Genomic DNA, 20747 nt, shown 5'->3' with positions numbered 1-20747 from the left:
TTTGAAATTTAGCTTCAATTAAAGTTGTCAAGGCTAAAACTTGGTCACTGCAGTTTCAAGCAGGTCTAAAGCCGGCTTGCTCTACAGATATTGAGTAGAAAATCTTTAAATTGATTTTGTTATAGATTAAGCGTTCTAACAGCTTGTATAGGCAACTCAGTAAAGCAATGGATCTATAGCTTGATGGATTATCTTCAGGCTGATCTTGGCATGTTTTAATTTACTGGGGACATTCTCCATGATATCTGAGAAGAATTTTGCAAGCCAAAGGTCCACAATTTTTGAGAAATTCGGGATGAATCCCATCAAATCCAGGAGCTTTGTTACTTTTAGTATCAACAAGGCCAATTTCAATATCACAAGTTGTAAAAGGATGGGAATATTCTTCAGTTGATGCCACAGATGATTTTAGTAGCTTAAACTTATTTTTAGCTTCTATGGTATGAGCTCGGTCTTTAGGGGTTCTTGAGGTGTTCACGATGCGTGCTGCGATTTGATTTGGAGTTACAGCATTCGTTTTCTGTTTGCTTTACGGTTTCCTTCTAGTTTTCTTAAAAGAGACCACGCTTTTCTACTGGACCTGTTAAAATCCAAGTTCTCAACTGTTTCCATCCATTTGACACAACGTGCTGCATTCAGTTTGTTCAGCAACTCATCACCGATTTCACAATATTCACGCTCAAGAAATTGTCTGTATAGTTCACATTCATCAGTCCAGACTGGAATGTATTCTTTGCGGAATCCACGTGGTATTGAATTTTTTACAGCTTTGATAAAAGCTTTACGGAACTACTCATAGTTTTTACTGATTGGAGGTGTCATGTCGGACGCTGTTCAGACCAGGTCATCCGACAGACAGCGGTAGTTCCGCTTTTGACCACTATTTGCTCATTGGCGTCGGCTAGATTTTGTCAAGCTGTTCCGGGGTTAATTTACCTGATCCTCGGATTGGAGGCTGGGCCATGCCCATTGCCTTTAAATAGTTCTCCTGATCATTGGGTGTCGCCGATTATAGCTTCTGTCTTGCGCATTTGTTATCTCGGTCTGGAGTGGAGAGCTGGTCATTGGAGTATCGTTGCTGGTGGTGTATTTTCCCTTGTCTTATTTACTCCTTCCTATATTTGTGTTTATTTTGCCCTGCACATTTATAGTGTATTCCTGAGTGACTGCGGCGTGATGTATGTTTTCCTTTGTCCTTGTCTGTGCTAACTGTGGGTACTGGTGTATTGCATTCACTGGGTGGAGGGTGGAGGTTTCCAGCTCAGGGCTGTATCAGGAGGCAGGGTGAGGTTCGAGGCCTGAACATGCACACCATCAGTGTAACCTTCAGGTAGAGGGCCAGTCAGTATTTCCCTAGTCTTAGGGAAATTGCAGGGGCCCGGGTTATAAGCTCTCGCCCACCTAGTCTCTCCGTGACAGGAGGTATCCAACCAATACACTTGTCAAGATGATCTGCAAACTTTTTCCAGTTGGCTTTGACAAAATTCCATTGAGGACGTGGGTACAAAGTTACAAGAGGAATGGATACTCCAACGGTGATGATGACAGGGTGATGCTGACTATGAGGGAAATGTTTGACAACACTCCGAGATATAGATAAAGGTTGATTGTTTCTTTTGCGTGACACAAAACATAAATCAGGGTTGTATACTCTCTGCCAAGTTACTGATTGGAAGGTTGGAAAATCCTTTGCATCAAAAACCTGGAATGTGTTGTGCACGCACAGACCATATTACCAGGTGCTCACTATTGTCATCATTACTAGCATATTGTCAGAGCTCATGTCACTGTACACGGTAGGATGTGGATGGATATGGATAACTTCAGTAGGCCATTGTACTGCAGGAGGCTTGTAAATATTAACAATTGTGATATCACCATCGTTAATCACAGCTTCATGGATGTCATTTTCAACAGATGTAGATACAAGCATTACGTTTTCAAGGTTGCCTTTCACATAAGTAGCTACACCGTAGTGCGGGTCATATGTAGCACCAATTAAATCAAAGCCAGAAATGGAGCCACGAGCTAGAAGTTGGTCTTCATTTTCAACATGAGTTTCCTGAAGAACAAGAACGTCTATTTTGTTATCAGTGAGAAACTTGTGGAGGAAATCACATTTTGAGCGGCTGATACCTTCAATATTAATTTGGCAGATTTTCACAATGGGTCCAAGGTCTTTCATTTGAGGAGGGTCATTTGTTACGGTAGCATTATTTATAGACATTATCAAATGTGATCCTTTGTTGATTATCAAATATGATGTTAAATATATTGACTAGGAGATCTAGATGTAGTTTGATTGTTTGGTCATCAAGATTGTAAGTCCTTTAGCGTTACCCAAGGTGCACCACGTGGAGGCGGACTAACGTTGCACCCCCTTGAGAAAAAAGAAAAAAAAGGATATGAACACTTAAGAAAGTGTTCATATCCTTCACTAATTTTCACACTAAGAAAAACAACAAATAATGAAATCAACATAATTAAATTTACACAAGTTTTTTTGCAGTTTTGTAAAATAATAGAAAATTGCCTATGTTAGAGCTCATAGTGATTTTTATATTTTTATTTCAAAGAAAGAGAATTGATACCTACTGTTTGCAAAGCTAATTTATATAGAAGAAATATTTATGGCTAACAATACAAAACATGGTCACTTAAATAGTATATATATATTTTAGATTTTACGGATTATGAAACTCTGGATCAAGACAAAGAGTGGGTAAAATAGACAGACAAATAGTAGGTAAAATAGACAGTCAAAGCAAACAAGGGCATCCTGTCATTTGGATATTAAACTTAGCAGGCTGGATTGTAACCATATTTTTTTTTCTGTATTTGAACTGTTGATTTACCATCTATATCAATCAGGGCCGGTTTTAGGCAAAATTGGGTGCCCTAGGCAAAAGTTTAAAATGGGGGCCAAAATGCTAACAAATTGCACCATTACACAGAAACATTTCGGTTGTAGTTACATGCGCCGATTTCAGGCCACTAAATGAGTGTGATTAACAATATTGAAGTCATTCGCCGCTTGTTTCCCAGCCTTTTTACACCGGCGAGGAATAATGATGGGGACAGAATAATCAATAGTAGATCAATCTATCCAGTTTTCACCGGGTGATGTGCTGATGAGAACAATGATTTTTGTTCCGGCATAACCAATCCAATCACTTAATGAATATCTTGCATTTTGCACTCCCCCTAGTTCTCCAGATAGTATATTACACTCCCATAGTCCTCGATGTAGTATAATGTACTCCCCCTATTCCTCCATATAGTATAATAGACTCCCCCTAGTCCTCCATATAGTATAATACACCCCCCTAGTCTTCCATATAGTATAATAGACTCCCCATAGTCCTCCATATAGTATAATAGACTCCATATATGTTAGGGCTAGCGGAACGCACCAAGTAAATATGGAGGTTTTATTATAATTGATGCGTTTGCAGCCCGGGGTCCACCGTGCAGGAGAACCTGCTGCTAGCAAACGGCGGAACTATATGGCGGTATGAGCTTACCCTGTTACTTCACAGAGAAGCCGAAACTCAAAGCACTGTGCCATGTTTGACTTCACAGTGGCACAGGCTAACTACTCAACTGAGAGCAGTCAGTGGTCATGCATGCACACAAACTCCTCGCCGGAGGTGCCAGCATTCTAGGGGCTTATTTCAGCCAGGTCCCTGAATACATTCACACAAAATCTCCTCGCTGGAGGTGCCAGCATTCTAGGGGCTTATTTCAGCCAGGTCCCTGAACACAAACTCACATGACCACACTGGTGCAAAGCACATAACATAGAACAATACTACCGCATGGCCATGCGGCCATGCGAGCCTTAAATAGTTGCAGCACGTACAGGACCTTCCTAGAAGGACCAATGAGAGGCTGCCACAGAGCACGAGCACCTACAGGACCTTCCTGAAGGACCAATGGCCTTAGCTGCAACATCTGATCATGTGACCCTCGATCTCCACTGAGAGATCTTACTCTGGGCACGCTCAGAACGAGAAAAGCAGGACTTAGTCCCAGAAGCACTGCTCGCCGCTGCCCAGCACTGACTTCCATGGCAGAAGCAGGAAAAGCAGCAGTAACTCTTTGTACAGAGTCAGACTGAGCGAGACGCTGGGACCAACGTCTCTGCTGAGCAGGCTCCACTGCGGCAGAAGAAGAATGGGAGACCGCAGCGGAGATGGCCCAAGATTCCCCGTGTGCAGAAGCGGGAACTCGAACCCTAACAATATAGTCCTCTATATAGTATAATACACTCCCATAGTCCTCCATATAGCATAATGTACTCCCCTAGTCCTCCATATAGTACAATGCACTCCCACTAGTCCTCCATATAGTATAATACACTCTCCATAGTCCTCTATATGGTATAATAGACTCTCCATAGTCCTTCATATAGTATAATAGACTCCCCATAGTCCTCCATATAGCATAATGAACTCCCTCTAGTCCTCCATATATTATAATAGACTCCCCATAGTCCTCCATATAGTATAATAAACTCCCCATAGTCCTCCATATAGTATAATGGACTCCCCATAGTTCTCTACATAGTATAATAGACTCCCCATAGTCCTGCATATAGTATAATAGACTCCCCATAGTCCTCCATATAGTATAATAGACTCCCCATAGTCCTCCATATAGTGTAATGTACTCCCTCTAGTCCTCCATATAGTATAACACACTCCCCATAATCCTCCATATAGTATAATAGACTCCCCATAGTCCTCCATATACAGTAGTATAATACAGTCCCCCATAGAGTATAATACACTCCTGTTGTGAACTCTGTTTTTGGGCTCCCTCTTGTGGTCACAAGTGGTACTGTGTGAGTGCTGTCTTTGGGCTCCCTCTGGTGGCTCTTTGTGTCATTCTGCAGGTCTGAGGCTGGTTCAGCTGTCTCGTTATCTGTTAGCTGGTTTCTTATTTAGCTCACCTGGACTTTCAGTGGTTGCCTGCTGTCGATGTATTCAGTGCTATTTTGATCTCTCCTGAATCCCTTCGTTATCAGTCTCGCCAAGAGAAGCTAAGTTTCTGTTTGGTTATTTTTTGCTCATCAGTGTTCAATATGTTTCTTGGTTATTTATTTGTCCTTGTCCAGCTTGCTAATATGTGATTTCCTTGCTTGCTGGTAGCTCTAAGGGGCTGAGTTTCTCCCCTCACACCGTTAGTTGGTGTGGGGGTTCTTGTATTCTCAGCGTGGATATTTTGTATAGAGTTTTTTACTGACCGCACAGTTCCCTGCCTGTCTTCTGCTATCTAGTATTAGTGGGCCTCATTTGCTGAATCTGTTTTCATTTCTACGTTTTGTATTTTCCCCTTACCTCACCGTTATTATTTGTTGGGGGCTTCCTATATCTTTGGGGTCATTTCTCTGAGGCAAGTGAGGTCTTACTTTCTCTATAGGGGTAGCAAGTTTCTCAGGCTGCGTCGAGACATCCAGGAATTTAGGCACGTTCACCGGCTACCTTCAGTGTGTTTGGTTAGGATCACATTTGCGGTCAGTCCAGTTACCACCTCCCTAGAGCTCGTTCTATGTTCAGTAACTTAGCTAGTTCATTCTGTGATCCTCAGCCACTAAGGATCATAACACACTCCCCATAGTCCTCCATAAAGTATAATATACTCCCATAGTCCTCCATAGAGTGTAATGCAGTCCCCATATAGAATATAATTCTGATCTCATATAGTATAACGCAATAACGAAACCCCTATAGAATATAATGCAGCCCTACAGTATTATGGCAACCACATAGTCACTCATAGATATACTGTACATACACACAGATACATATACCATATATGCAAACACACACATATACCATACATAGCATACACACAGATGCACATACATATACCGTCATACATACACGTACTATACATACACACACGTATATACCTTACATACACACATACCGTACATACACACAGATACACATACATATACTGCATATGCAAACACACATATACCATACATACACACAGATACACATACATATACCGTCATACATACACATACTGTACATACACACATATACCATACATACACATAGAGACACATACATACAGTATACCGTACATGCATACACACATATACCGTACATACAAACAGATACACATACTCATACTGTACATACATGTACACACATAACGTACATACACACACATACACCGTATATACATGCACACATATGCCGTACATACACACATACAGTTATATACACATACCGTACACACATATACATGCACATATACTGAACATACAGTACATTCACATAAACATACATATATACCATATATACATACAAATATATTGCACATACACAGATACACACATATATTATACACACATAGACATACACATATACTGTACATGCACACACAGATACACACACACAGATAGAAGCATACACATATATACACACATAGTGTACATACACAGATGCACATACATACATGTACAAGCATATACATATACACATACTAATCTTGTATATCAGGTGATCAGATGAGCCCTGTAGAAGGTCAGTTCAGTTGGAGAGGACTGCAGAACCCACTGTGGGGGATGGGGCACAGAGCAGACAGGACTGACATCAGCCCCCTAGTGCTGCGTGTTGTCCCCTGCAGTAAGCTCCTCCCCCATCTCTTCTTTGTGAGGAGATGCTGCAGCCTGCTAGGAACAGAACAGTGGAGGGAGCAGGAGACACAACATAAGTCCTGCTCTTCCTCCACTGTTGTGCGGTGGGGCCCCTGACTGTAGATGAGTACTCACCAGTTACCATTGGGACGTGCCATGCAGGAGAACAGAGACAGCAGCCAGTGAGCGCTCTCCTCAGTCTGGTGAGGAAAGCGTTCATTGGCCAGCGTCTCTCCCTACATGACATGCCCCCCTTTTGAACTCCTGCACTCGGCACACCACTCTCTCACCAGCTCTGGGTGTTGGCATGATTACAGGAGGGAGTGAGAGGGGCCCGATGCTACATGATACCGGGCCTGCCTGCAGGAGCCACCCTCCACCTCTTGGCCCCAGAGCAGTGGTACCAGCAGTATGTCCGCCCCTGGCTGGGGGCCCCTAGGGCATCAGGGTCCCTAGGCAGCTGCTTGGTCTGCCTGCCCCTAACGCCAGCCCTGATGTCAATAAATGTACTTAGGTGATACTTTCTCATGTTTTAGCCAATGCTATCACACTATTATACATTTTTGCAATCTGGCATAGAATGGTGCATTGTTACCATAGTTAATGTTTTGGATTATTTTTCTCAGAGTGTGAGCTGTGACTTCTATGTTAACCCCTTCATAACCCCAGCTTTTTTGGTTTGGCATTTTGTTTTTCGCTCCCCTCCTTTCCAGAGCCATAACTTTTTTATTTTTCTGTCAATATGGCTGAGAGAGGGCTTATTTTTTGCGGGACAAGCTGTAGTTTTGAAAGACATCATAGGTTTTAGCATGTCGTGTACTAAAAAATGGGAAAAAATTAAAAGTGCGGTGAAGTTGCAAAAAAAGTGCAATACCACTTGTTTTTTGTTTGGGTTTTTTGCTAGGTTCACTAAATGATAAAACTTAGCTGCAATTTGATTCTCCAGCTCATTATGAATTCACAGACACCAAACATGTCTAGGTTATTTCTTATCTAAGAGGTGAAAAAAAATTCTAAACTTTGCTAAATGAAAAAAAAAATTGTGCAATTTTCCAATACCCATAGCGTCTCTACTTTTCGTGATCTGGGGTTTTTGCGTGCCGAGCTGACGTTTTTAATGATACCATTTTGGTGAAGATATGTTCTTTTGATCGCCCATTATTGCATTTTAATTCAATTTCACGGCGACCAAAAAAGCGCAATTCTGGCATTTCAAATTTTTTTCTCGCTAAGCTGTTTAGCGATCAGGTTAATCCTTTATTTTATTGATAGATCGGGTGATTTTGAACTCGGCGATACCAAGTATGTGTAGGTTTGATTTTTTAATTGTTTTATTTTGATCGGGGTGAAAGGGGGTGATTTAAACTTTTATATTTTTTATTTTTTTCATATTTTTTAAACATTTTTTTTAACTTTTGCCATGCTTCAATAGCCTCCATGGGAGGCTAGAAGCTGGCATAGCCTGATCTGCTGTGCTACATAGGAGCAATGCATAGATCGCTCCTATGTAGTAGAATTGCTGCATTGCTATGAGCGCCAAACAGAGGGTGGTGCTCACAGAAATCTGGCATCAACAACCATAGAGGTCTTCAATAGACCTCTGGTAGTCATGCTGACGCATCGCTGACCCCCAATCACGTGACGGGGGTCAGCGGTGCGCGTATATCTGGCCTGATGGCCGTAAGTGCTAGTTAAATGCTGCTGTCAGAGTTTGACAGCGGCATTTAACTAGTTAATAGCAGCTGGTGGATTGTGATTCCACCTGACGCTATTGTGGGCACATTTCAGCTGTACAAAACAGTTGACAGGTCATGGCTTTGATGCGGGCTCACCGCTGGAGCCCGCATCAAAGCGGGGATTCTGACTTTGGACGTACTATCCCATCTGAGGTCAGAAAGGGGTTAATAAATGGTCTCAGGTGATGTTTTCTCATGTTTTAGTCAACAGTTCCATATTCTTTATGATTTTCATATTTACTTAAATCAATTGAAAGTGTCTTGTTTTAGCTGGTCTTTCTATTTAATCAAACTCCGATCAGAGTATGAGCATAGTGTGATCCAATTCTCTAAGATGAGGAGAAGATGGAGAAAAGAATGTCTTCATGTTTTTCATTCTGTGAGTCCATGGAAATCTGACTCCACTCAGATGTAATCCATGGGCAGTCTGATGTTTTCCACTGACTCATTGCCTTGCTCGGCCAAGTATGATCTGAATATCTGATCAAACTCTGACATGCAGCAATATTTTTCCTTGGACCGACTCAGTCTAAGGAAAAAAATCTAACATGTGCATGGCCCCATAGCATAACATTGACCTGGGTTAAATCCAATGTTTTGTCGGATGGCACACAGACCAATAATACGGTTGTCTGAACAATCCCTAACACTGTATTCATGCCATGATTAAGAACATGTGTTCCGGTTTTTGCCTTGATGCCATATTTTTAATGTAACAGGAACCTTTTAATCTGTTGAAATAAATTGGTGATTTTTTATCCAAACAGGCTGTATACCTTTGTTTGATTTGTAGGTATCTCAAGCCAAGCATTGGCTTTTACGTTCTGTGATGAGGATCTTCACAGCCAATCTAATGGAGTCAGTGAACCTTGTGCTTTATGCTTATTTCATAGTAAGCAGTCCCCTGGGATCAAACTGAAGGGATGACATAACTTAGGATTTTAATGAAAAATGCTTGACCTTTCTCAATGCAGCCAATTGGACACTGAGCTTTTTTTTTAGCTAAAAAGGCTGTGTGGCATAATATTGGTGGGATCAGGACAGAGAAATAGCAGCCGAATCCTGTATGGGCTCAGTGGCATTGTTGGTGTGGCTGAAATCCCACTAACATCTGCAAGGACTTTACATGCTCTCCCTGTGTTTGAGATAATTGGGAATTTAGGCTGTAGACCCCATAGGGATCAATGATGACAATATGTATAAAGAGCTGCAGACTATGATTGTGCTTTGTTAGAAATCATAATAAGTTGTTCATCCATCATGTTTTACTTCTGTGAATGAAGACTAAAACTTATGTATGTAACACATATACACGGTATATAATTAGTTGCTTTCAATCTAAAACTCCCTATGAACTACATTGATTCACAGCATTTGATATCTGTACAGCCTCTACATTTTTATCATTTCTTCACCTTTTCTATGTTTTAGTAAAAAATCTATATACAATATATTTTTTTTATTTCGATAAAATGAATTGTTTTCTATTAACTATGTGCAATCGCTGAGGCCAATCATTTTGCGTTCACTATTTTCGTTCATCTGGAACACTCGTGACAGAAATGTGACATTTACTTTACACTTGATTTGCTATCAAACCCAGAAGGCAGGAATCATTTTTTGTTGCACTCCACATATACCAGGTTCTGTTTCTGCTTCAGTTTCCTTTCATTCATTCAATTTATACCTGACAACAAAGACTCTGCATACAATTGCATTCAAAGTCACTAATGCATATTGCAGTAATTCGAATTAAATATTCTATGACAAACTGAAGTAATACAAAATAGCATATGACAAAATAGGCTTATGATAACTAATAGCACACTGAATATTCTTGATAACATATTTGCAGGTTCTGGCATGTATGCACATACATAGCTCAACATAAATAAGTACGTGCCAATAGATTTGTCCGAAAACCTTTAGCTCTCTTTTCATAATTAATATTTTCTATTGGATACCATACGACAAAACACTCCCATAAATGTGGGCCACTAATTGAAAACAAAATTTATTATTTTACAAGACAAAAAAAGTAATTTTCCTGACAATTCCATTCAATACCATGTTACAAAAATGAGTACACCCCAGTGAAAGTCTTATGAGCATGGCTAAAGTTTAGACTACAAAATTCTCATTAACAAGAATGCAACCACAGGGAAGTCTAAGTATTCATTAAACAAGTGTCCAGCAGACAGTTGACTGTAAAGGGCATTACATTACAAAGAAAACCACTTCCTATTTCATGTTGTCAACAATGGCACAATCGCACCACACGTAAGAGAACTATCACAAGACCAGAGAAAGAAAATAAATTATTGTATTGTATTTATCGGGCTATAAGATGCACCGGACCATAAGACGCACCTAGGTTTTAGAGGAGGTAATTAGGAAAAAAATTAAGAAAAAGATGTGGTCAATTCTGTACTTAATATCCCCTATTCTGGTATATATGGTCCCCTCATCCCCATCCTGATACACATGGCCCCATCAAACATACCCTGGTTTGCATGGCCCTCTCATCCCTATCCTAGTATGCATGGCCCCATCCTTATACTGGTATGCAGGGCCCCCATCTCGTCCTAGTATGCATGGCCCCCTCATCCTTATCCTAGTTTGCATGGCCCCATCCTTATTCTGGTATGCATGGCCTCCATCTTGTCCTAGTATGCATGGCCTCATCCCTATTCTGGCATGATTGGACTCATTTCAGTCAGATGTCATGGCAGGGACATCATGCGCTACTTGCAAGCTGAAGGGCAGCTGCTGGTATACTCACTGCTCTGCACATTGAGATTGTGTGGGCAGAGAGCAGTGAGTATTCATTGCTCTTTAGTAGTGCGCATAGTGTCAGCTGGAGCATTCCTGCAGCTGCTGGGCAGTCACGTGTGCTGCTACTTAAGAGAAATGAATATTCACCTCTACACACCCAGAGAGGTGAATATTCATTTATCTTAAGTAGTGGCACACGTGATCACCCAGCAGCTGCAGGAAGGCTCTGGCTGACACTGTGAGCACTACTGAAGAGCAATGAATACTCACTGCTCTTTGTGTACACAGTCCTGGCATGCAAAGCAGTGAGTATTCCAGCAGCTGCCCTTCAACTTGCTTGCAGGTCATGATGCCCCTGCCATGCACTGGTTACAAGCATAAAGCAGATGCCAGCATAGGAATAAGATGCTGCGAGGGAGCGCCGGGGAGGTAAGTGTAATTTTTTATTTTTATGTTTTCTGATGGGGTCATGCATAAAAGGACCAGGGTTGGGAGCCAATCATACCAAGATGCTATTAAAGAGAAATTAATATTCATTGCGCTCCATGCCCATGGACGTGGAATGCAGTGAATATTCATTTCTCTTTAGCAGCTGGCAAAGGAGTTAGCAGCAGCAGCGGCTATGCCTCTGTGACCCGCTGCTCCGCCAATGCCGCTCCCCCACCTCCCCACCACAGCCAAAGCTGGTACATCCGGACTATGAGGTGCATCCCCCATTTTCCTCCACATTTTTGGAGGAAAAAAGTGCGTTTTATTGTCCGAAAATAACAGTACATAAGAAAAGTGAACACTACAAGAAGAGCAGAATAGATTTACTGATCAGTCCGAATATCGTAGTTAAAGTGATACAAAAATTTAACAAAGATGGAAATGCAACCATTGCATAGACTTTCAGGCTGACATTGGAATTTAACACCTAAACAGGAGTGTCTTATGATGAGAAGGGTTGATGAAAACCGACATGCATTTTAAATGCAGTTAGCTAAAGAAATAGACAAACCAGGATGAGTGTTTCCCATGACGTAATATACTGCAGAGGAATAGCATGCATGGATGTTGTCCATGAAGATAGATTCTCTTAAAGCTCACCTCCAATTTGCCAGGGCCCATGCTGAAAAATACAAAGAATACTGGGAATCTGGAGTATAGCTCAGCATGCAAATTAACTGCAGTAAGCTAAAGAAGTAAAAAGCCAAACCGTGTTTCCTGTGACATGCAAGGATGTTGCCTATGAAGACAACTTTTCTTAAAGCCTGCCTCCAATTTGCCTGGACCCATGCTTTAAAATTTGAAGATTACTAAGATTCTATACTACTAAGATTCTACTAAGATTCTAAACTAAGAGACCAAGATAAATGTTTTTAGAGCTGATTGGTTCAAAACTTTATGGTGTTACAAAGGAGAGGAGTATAAAGAAAAATGCAGTAGGCCTAAAGTGAAATGTGGTGGGGGCAATGTTCTTATGTGAGGCTGCATGAATGCTGCTGGCATCAAGGAGCCACATTTCATTGATGGTATCATGAATACATGTATATATTACTCTATATTGAAAGAGAAGATGCTACCAGCACTCTATGTACTTTATTAACCATGACAATGTTTCAAAACACACTACTAAGGCCTCTGTTGCATTTCAGAAGACAAACAGGGTGAAAGTGATTCAGTGGTAAAGTATAACTCCTGATCTGAATCAAACACTTTTAAGCAATTTTGAAGAAACAAGTTGAGCATCAATTTTCATTCAGCATCCAGGCTGTAAAGTAGATGCCAGACAGGAGGACCAGGGGATGGCACTGTCTTTGCCACTGAGAGAAATCAAGGTGCAGAAATTTCTGGTTGCTTGTAGGTAAAAATTTTTTTATTCAAACTGATAAAAACTACAAATACAATGCGTTTCAGCTGTTTGCAGCCTTCTTCAGGTGTGTGCAGAAAATTAATTTGATCCTTCTTATATAGCCTTTTCCCAGTGTGAGAGAGGGAGGGGAGACAAAAAAGGTAGAGGAGGAGTGATTCATCCTACATACACATCCTCTTCCTCTTTTGTAACATAGTTAGCAAGGCCGAAAAAAAGACATTTGTTCATCCAGCACAGCCTATATTCCGACAGAATAAATCCCCAGATCTACATCCTTCTAAAGAACCAATAACTGTAAGATACAATATTGTTGCACTGCAGGAAGACATCCATGCCTCTCTTGAACCCTTCGACTGAGTTCATTATCACCACCTCCTCAGGCAAGGAATTCCAGATTCTCACTGATCTAACAGTAAAGAATCCTCTTCTATGTTGGCGGAAAAACCTTCTCTCCTCCAGATGCAGAGAATGCCCCCTTGTGAACGTCACCTTCCTTGGTATAAACATATCCTCTGAGAGATATTTGTATTGTCCCCTTATATACTCATACATGGTTATTAGATCGCCCCTCAGTCATCTTATTTCTAGACTAAATAATCCTAATTTTGCTAATCTCTCTGGGTATTGTAGTTCCCCCATCCCCTTTATTAATTTTGTTGACCTTCTTTGTACTCGCTCTAGTTCCATTATATCCATCCTGAGCACTGGAGCCCAAAACTGTACACAGTACTCGATGTGCGGTTTAACCAGGGATCCAGACCTCTTTTAATGCACCACTCATACTGTTTGCTGCCTGGCTCTGGCTGCTCCAGGTAAGTTCATCATTAATTAGGATCCCCAAGTCCTTCTCCATGTCAGATTTACCCAGTGGTTTCCCCTTCAGTGTGTAATGGTGATATTGATTCCTTCTTCCCATGTGTATAACCTTACATTTTTCATTATTAAACAGAATTCTATCTTCTCTTGTATTGACTGCTTTGCATAGTTTTGTATCATCTGCAAATATCAATATTTTACTGTGTAAACCTTCTACCAGTTCGTTAATAAATATGTTGAAGGGAATAGGTCCCAACACCGACCCCCGTGGTACCCAACTGGTCACAGCGACCCAGTTAGAGGATATACCATTTATAACCACCCTCTGTTTTCCATCACTAAGCCTGTTACTTACCCATTTACACACATTTTCCCTCAGCCCCAGCATTCTCATTTTGTGTACCAACCTCTTGTGTGGCATGGTATCAAATGCTATGGAGAAATCAAGAAAAACCACATCCAATGACTCACCTTGGTCCAGTCTATAGCTTACCTCTTCAAAAAAACTGATTAGATTGGTTTGACAGGAGCGATTCCTCATAAACCCATGCTGATATGGAGTTAAACAGTAATTCAGTTACTCAGTTATTTGTCTCCCCTCCCTCTCTCACACTGGGAATGGGCTATATAAGAAGGATTAAATTAATTTTCTCCATAAACTTGAAGAAGGCTGCAAACAGCCGAAACACATTGTGTACATAGTTTTTATCAGTTTGAATAAAAAATGTTTTACCTACAAGCAACCTGAAATTTCTGCACCTTGATTTCTCTCGGTGGCAAAGACAGCACCATTCCCTGGTCCTCCTGTCTGGCAACTACTTTGTGAGATACGCCTGTTTCAGGGTCCAATCCCTCCTCACCAGGTCGGCAGCAGTGTCTTGCAAATACATCCATAGTTCAAGCCTCAGTTTGCACAACTGTATCAGGTGAGCAAATTCCTATACATACTCAACAACTCAAATGTAGGGTTGAGCGACTTTTGCTTTTTTAGGATCGAGTTGGGTTTTGTGAAACCCGACCTTCTCAAAAGTCGGATCGTGTGAAATCGGCCGATTCTACTGTAAAGTCGGGTTCCGGTCCCGGAATACGAAACCCAATGCAAGTCAATGTGCATTCATATATCTCTCTCTCTCTCTCTCTCTCTCCTCCATGCATATATTGTATTTGACTCCGGAAATCACTGCAGCCCAAACGGTAATATGGCTCTATGACGCCGCAGAAACCGGGCCGGAACCTATGTCATCACGCTGCCCACAATTAATTGGCTGAAAAAATGGCGGGGAAGGCGTCATTCAAAACGCGACTTTGGCGCCAAGATCGCGTACCGCATGGCCGACCCCACACTGGGATCGGGTCGGGTTTCATGAGACGCCAACTTTGCCAAAAGTCGGCGACTTATGAAAATGACCGATCCGTTTCGCTCAACCCTACTCAAGTGATTATGTCTCACTACGCTTATATAGCGCCACATTTTTCTCCTTTAGGAACTTCAACAAGGCTCTAAAGGAAGACATTCTTGAACAAGAGAAAAAGATAGATGTTGGAACTTGTCGACAATTTGTTCATTCCATGCATAGAAGACTTGGTTCTGACCTTAAAAATCATGGATGTCATGCAAAATATTTGCTGTGGTAGTTTTTCATGTTGGATATATTCATTTTTTCATCAATTTACTTGAGTAAAACTGAAGATTTTGAAATTAAAATTATTTTATTAACCTTACTATCAGTTTTGTGGGTTAAAAACATGTCCTGCAGCATTCAGTCTTGTCGAATTCTAGAAATTGTTCTTGTGTTCAGTGAGATATAAATTAAAATCCTACTTTTCAAAGTGGGTGTACTCCTGTATGCATTGTACATAAATATGATTACATCATCAAGCAGTTATTGCAGATAAAGCGTGTTACATCATAAAATTGCAAAAATGATTGCTAAAACAGGAAGAGAAACGTTTAAGAATAGGATAGGTGAAGGCGATGTGTTATGTGCCACTGTACTGGTGGATTATTGAGACCAGGAAATGTGGAGCTTTCTCTAGTGGATAATTCCAATTTTATGTGCCCTTTCCTGACAAATATCATAAATACCATGAAAAACTGAATAACAACATTTAAGACTAGTTTAATGGGATAACGGTTTGTGTTCTTTATCTGAGGGACATATTAACTATGGAAACAGTGAAAACAACCAGCTCAGCATACTTCCAACTCTCTTGAAATCCTTCGCAATGAGACTCCTTTATTGCTTGTGGTGAAATGCAAACTAACAGCTTTTGGCCAGAGTCACACTATCGCAACATACGGATGAGTGCTATTCGAGAAAACATCGCATAGCACTCGGACCTGTGTTAGTTTATGGGGCAAATAATATCTGCAATTTTTTTTTCTTGCTGAATCGGCATGTGAGAACAATAGCAGCATGTTGCGATTGGCACTGAGACTCAGCTACATCTCAGCTCACTCGCACTCATACAAGCCTATGGGTGCGAGTGACACAACGCACATCACTCGGATATGATCCGAGTGCGGTGCGATATACACTGATGCCGGCAGTGGAGGAGATAGAGAAATTACTTTCCGCCTCCTCCGCAGCTGCGCTCCAATTCTCTCTGTGCGAGAAGTTTGGATCACAGTAGCATGATACTTGGCTCCCGCTCGCAGCAGAGCAGGAGCCGAGGGTCATTACCTTATCGCATCTCATGCTCTTGCATCGGATGCCATACGCTAGTGTATCCCCGGTCTAACAATTAAATTCTCCAGCAGGTTAAGATTAAAGTGCATTAAAAACCTTCCAGGTACAATTTATTTACAAAAATTTAATGGATTATTTACAGTATATTATACGTATTCACTATCCATGAAGGAAATGAGAACAGTTAAAGAACTTTAGTTGCAAGGCTAGCTAAATCCAGTTATAACTTTGTTAAATCTGTAACTGCATTGCTATACCAACAGGTAAAGTTTAAGTGGTGTGTAATCCTCATCTTTATGTTGTAGGTGAAATATTAAAGGGTAATATAAAATTATTCTCAATTTTCTCCTCTTTAAAACATGTTTTATATTGTTTTTCATTGAGCTTTGCTTGTAAATATTATTATTATTATTTATTGTTATAGTGCCATTTATTCCATGGCGCTTTACATTTGAGGAGGGGTATACATAATAAAAACAAGTACAATAATCTTAAATAATACAAGTCATAACTGGTACAGGAGGAGTGAGGACCCTGCCCACGAAGGCTCACAATCTACAAGGGATGGGTGAGAATACAGTAGGTGAGGATAGAGCTGGTCATGCAGCGGTTTGGTTGATCGGTGGTTACTGCAGGTTGTAGGCTTGTCGGAAGAGGTGGGTCTTCAGGTTCTTTTTGAAGATTTCGATGGTAGGCGAGAGTGTGATGTGTTGTGGTAGAGGGTTCCAGAGTAGGGGTGATACGCGAGAGAAATTTTGTATACGATTGTGGGAAGAGGAGATAAGAGGGGAGTAGAGAAGGAGATCTTGTGAGGATCGGAGGTTGCATGTAGGTAAGTACCGGGAGACGAGGTCACAGATGTATGGAGGAGACAGGTTGTGGATGGCTTTGTACGTCATGGTTAGGGTTTTGTACTGGAGTCTCTGGGCAATGGGGAGCCAGTGAAGGGATTGACAGAGGGGAGAGGCCGGGGAATAGCGGGGGGACAGGTAGATTAGTTGGTCCGCAGAGTTTAGAATAGATTAGAGGGGTGCGAGAGTGTTCGAGGGGAGGCCACAGAGCAGGAGGTTGCAGTAGTCAAGGCGAGAGATGATGAGGGCATGGACTAGGGTTTTTGCAGATTCTTTGTTGAGGAATGTACGGATTTGTGAAATATTTTTGAGTTGAAGTCGGCAGGAAGTGGAAAGGGCTTGGATATGTGGTTTGAAGGAGAGATCAGCGTCAAGGATTACCCCAAGGCAGCGAGCTTGTGGGATTGGGGAGAGTGGGCAGCCATTTACTGTAATGGTTAGGTTCGTTGGGGGGGTCGCGTGAGATGGGGGAAAGATGATGAATTCTGTTTTGTCCATGTTAAGTTTCAGAAATCTAGCGGAGAAGAAGGATGAAATAGTGGACAGGCATTGAGGGATTCTGGTTAATAGGGAGGTGATATCTGGTCCAGAGATGTAGATCTGTGTGTCATCAGCATAGAGGTGATACTGAAAGCCATGAGATTCTATGAGCTGTCCCAGGCCAAAGGTGTAAATGGAGAAGAGCAGGGGCCCAAGGACTGAACCTTGCGGGACTCCAACAGATAGGGGGCGAGGTGAGGAGGTGGTGTGTGAGTGGGAGACGCTGAATGTCTGGTCTGTTAGGTATGATGAGATCCAGGATAGGGCCAAGTCAGTGATGCCAAGGGATGAGAGGGTCTGTAATAATAGGGAATGGTCCACTGTGTCAAAGGCAGCCGACAGGTCGAGGAGGAGGACAGAGTAGTGTCGCTTGCTCTTGGTGGTTAAGAGGTCGTTGGTGACCTTAGTTAGGGCAGTTTCAGTGGAATGGTGTGACCGAAAGCCAGATTGTAAGTGGTCAAAGAGGGAGCAAGAAGAGAGATGGGAGGACAGTTCAAGGTAAACGTGTTGTTCCAGTAGTTTGGAGGCATAAGGGAGAAGTGATATAGGGCGATAGCTAGATACAGAGGATGGGTCAAGAGAGGGCTTTTTGAGGATAGGTGTGATGGAGGCATGTTTAAAGCTTGAGCGGAAAGCACCAGTTGTTAGTGATAGGTTGAAAAGATTGGTTAGGGTTGGGATGAAGACTGTGGTGAGGTTTGGGATGAAGTGGGATGGGATCAGGTCAAGTGCACAGGTGTTGAGATGTGATCTTGAGATTAGAGTGGAGAATCGATCTTCTGTAATGGTGGAGAAGTAGGTTTGGAGGAGGAGGGCTGAGCAGTTAGGAATAAGAGCTCTGGGGGGTTGTAGACCAAAGCTGTCTCTGATGTTATCGACCTTCTGCTTGAAAAATGAAGCAATGTCTGCGGCCGAGATAAGTGGAGAGAGAGGGGGTGCTGGGGGATGGAGGAGAGAATTGAAAGTGTTGAATAACTGTTTAGGGTTGTGAGACAGGGAGGATATGAGAGATGAGAAGTAGGTTTGTTTTGCTGCAGTGACTGTGGCCTTGAAAGTAGTGAGTGAATGATAGTGAACTGAGTGTTACAGACATCCAGCAGGATTGAAATTGAGTCCAAAGTACGTCATGGTCGCAGCCATTTTTGTGTTACAACATGAACCCATTTACTATATCTACTTGAAAAGTAGATGGGACATTTAATTAAAACCATAGTCGAAGTATAGCCCTAGCTGATGGCAGTTTATTGGCAATTAATATGGGATAAGATTAAAGTTGAATGTTACAGATCATTTTCAAATATGTGGCATATAATAAAAGTAACCAATGCTTAGATGCCACAAATCAAAAATCTATTTTTTCACTTCACCTTAACGGCATGCAGATTGGGGTGGCATGGAGTGGGTAGGCTCAAAAAAGTGTGAATATTTGGTTTATCCTTTCAGCAACATAAATACTTCTGATATCACTTAAACGATGCCTGATGTTGTCTCATGTTCTCCACTGCTGTATCTATAGGGCTACCTATTTGCCTTAAATACGTAAATGTCAGAAAAAAACAAAGCCTTTAGGCAAAAATACTAGGACATAGAAAACTCAATCTCAATAATCTTTTACAACAGGGAAAATTGTGTCTAGAAAAGATAATTAGTTCTTGTACTATTAACTATAGTTTTCAGTGTACTGCTCTCCTACCAGTTGTAAAGTCAAAATTAGGTTTCAAGAAAAACTGACACCATTCTACTACATAAGGATTACAATCAGCAACAGAGTCCTGACGCTTTTGACATATACAGCAGTAGAGTAAGAAGTTTTTCTTCAACATTCCCCAAAAATTAAAATTAGTGAAACCATGTGACCATAAAATCATGTTGCCGCAAAATGGATTTTATCTACAATTGACTTTAGCATACACTTTCCGCCATTTCATCTGTCATTTGTCAAAAAAGCCAAACGGACTTTGATAGTATAAATGGTTATGAAAAGAACGTTACTCACAAATTGGTAACGAAATCAGTGTTCTATTGTAATGAGTTTCAACACATGTAACCCCCAAACCCCTCTCTGTAGGTAAAAATAGCAGAGTCCATCTGGGAATACTACTGATATACTGTACAATTAAACAGAAAAAAACATGGTAATATTTAGATTATTTAGGGTAGGTAAAGACAATTTAGGAAATACTATAGTAAATTTGTTTTTAGTAAATACGCTAGGAATGTGGAGTATAATTCAGATGTCATTACAATTACTGTAAAGTGTCACAGCACATCCTATAGTTATTTCATGCATTGCTGAATGACATACAATCTTTATAATTATTTAAGAACAGTTTATAAATTTGTATTTCTCTTGTAGAAAACAATTGATGCATATTATCTACATTTACACCCAGCTGTATTCTCCACCCACTTCTGAGCTGCAGCTGTCAGGTGTTAGTGGAAGAATTATTCGGCGCACAATAGAATCATAGATTAATGTAGCTCATATGAATGTCTTTGTGAATGAAAAATATATAAATCTTTGATTCATAAACAATAGTGTGATTGCTGTATAGTGAAATCTGTCATAACTATTCATTCAGCTTGTGTGATTTAAGAGAAATGTATCATGAGCCATGACCTTAACTGACCTCTACCTTTAATGTCCATGTTGCATAGACATATGTTAATAATATTCTTCCATAATTAAGGGTATTGCTATGACAATTCTGTGGCTATCTCTAATAAACCAATTGAAGGTCTGAAGGCTCTGGTCAGTAATAGTGATGAGCGAGTGTACTCGTTGCTCGGGTGACCTCCGAGTATTTATGACTGCTCGGAGATTTAGTT

Source organism: Ranitomeya variabilis, chromosome 2 (genome assembly GCF_051348905.1).
Source record: "Ranitomeya variabilis isolate aRanVar5 chromosome 2, aRanVar5.hap1, whole genome shotgun sequence".
Taxonomy (NCBI): domain Eukaryota; kingdom Metazoa; phylum Chordata; class Amphibia; order Anura; family Dendrobatidae; genus Ranitomeya; species Ranitomeya variabilis.
The sequence above is the reverse complement of the archived record's forward strand: the minus strand, read 5'-3'. Positions refer to the sequence as shown.